Raw genomic sequence first — 1,904 nt, forward strand, 5'->3', positions numbered from 1 at the left:
GCCTTAGCTGCTTGAGCCACAGGCGCCGAGCCAAGCTAAAATATTCTTTTTTTTTCTTGTAAAATGGTCTCAGGCCGGCACAGTGGCTTATGCCTATGATCCTAGCCTTCTGGGAGGCTGAGGCAGGTGGTTTACTTGAGCTCATGAGTTCAAGACCAGCCTAAGCAAGAATGTGACCCTGTCTCTACTAAAAGTAGAAAAACTAGCTGGGTGTTGTGCTGGGTGTCTATAGTCGCAGCTACTCAGGAGGCTGAGGCAAGAGGATCACTTGAGCTGAGGAATTTGAGGTTGCTGTGAGCTCTGACACCATAGCACTCTAGCTTAGACAGTAGAGTAAGACTCTGTCTTCAACAACAAAAAAAAAATAAAGAGAAGAAAAAGAAAAACTTAGTGCCAAACCATGAAATAGTCTTTAAAATACAACTTTTAGGCCAGGAGTTCAAGACCAGCCTGGGCAACATAGTGAGAGTCCCCTCCTCCCATCTGTACAAAAACTTTTTTTTTGAGTCTTACTATGTCACCCTCGGTAGAGTGCCCTGGTATCACACCTCAAACTCTTGGACTTAAGGGATTCTCCTGCCTCAGCCTCCCAAGTAGCTGGGACTATAGGCACCCGCCACAACACCCAGCTGTTGTTTTTTTGTTGTTGTAGTTGTCATTGTTTGGCAGGTCTAGGCTGGGTTTGAACCTACCGCTCTAACCTCTGAGCTACAGGCGCTGAGCCTATACAAAAACTTTATTTTTTATTTTTTTAGAGACAGAGTCTCACTTTATCACCCTTGGTAGAGTGCTGTGGCTTCACACAGCTCACAGCAACCTCTAACTCCTGGGCTTAGGCAATTCTCTTGCCTCAGCCTCCCAAGTAGCTGGGACTACAGGTGCCCACCACAATGCCTGGGCTATTTTTTTGTTGTTGCAGTTTGACCAGGGCCAGGTTTGAACCCGCCACCCTCAGTATATGGGGCCAGTGCCTTACTGAGCCACAGGTGCCACCCACAAAAACATTTTTTAAGAAACAAGTGGGCATTGGGAGGGGGGAAGGGAGAGGGAAAGGGGAATAGGTGAAGGGAGGGGGACTGGAGGGATCACTTCTGTGGTTTATCTTACAAGGGTACAAGTGAACCTTTCTAAGAGTAGAATATGAACGTTTTGGCACAATAACTAGGTAAATGACATGAAGGCTATGTTAACCAGTTTGATGAAATGTTTCAAATTGTATGTGAAAATACCACACTGTACCCCAGAAGTGCATTAATGTACATAAAAAAGGAAAGAAAGAAACAAGTGGGCATGGTGTAGTTCTAGCTACTCAGGAAGCTGAGTCAGGAGGATTGTTTACATCCAGGAGTTTAAGATTACAGTGACCTATGATCATGCCACTGCATTCCATTGGGGAACCAAGTAAGACCCTAGATCTTAAAAAATATATAGGGTTCCATACACTGGAGCTGGGGGGTTCAAATCCAGCCTGGGCCACCAAACAACAGTAATGGCTGCAACCAAAATAAAGCTGGGCATTGTGGCAGGTGCCTGTAGTCCCAGCTACTTGGGAGGCGGAGGCAGGAGAATCACTTGAGCCCTGAAGCTGAAGGTTGCTGTAAACTATGATGCCACGGCACTCTACCCAGGGCAACAGCTTGAGGCTCTTTCTCCAAAAGAAAAGAAAAAAAAATTATTTTCAGTTTTTCACTATTATTAATTAAATTGATCTTTAATGGTATAAGTTACTAATGATTAGCTTGTTCATCTAACACAGAACTTAAGCCAGACATCAAGAATTTGGCTCTGGGGTTCAGCGCCTGTGGCTCAAGCAGTTAAGGCGCCGGCCACATACACCTAAGGTGGCGAGTTTGAATCCAGCCCGGCCCGCCAAACAACAATAATGGCTGCAACCAAAAAATAGC

General features: G+C 45.4%; 1 protein-coding gene across 2 annotated transcripts in view; it reads left to right on the plus strand.

Annotated features, from left to right (window-relative positions):
* NPEPPS (aminopeptidase puromycin sensitive) overlaps positions 1-1,904 on the plus strand; it is a 129,314-nt gene that overhangs the window by 119,308 nt on the left and 8,102 nt on the right. The window lies entirely within an intron of this gene.

The sequence above is a fragment of the Otolemur garnettii genome, unplaced genomic scaffold (genome assembly GCF_000181295.1).
Source record: "Otolemur garnettii isolate 467f Iridium unplaced genomic scaffold, OtoGar3 scaffold00018, whole genome shotgun sequence".
In the NCBI taxonomy this organism is placed as follows: domain Eukaryota; kingdom Metazoa; phylum Chordata; class Mammalia; order Primates; family Galagidae; genus Otolemur; species Otolemur garnettii.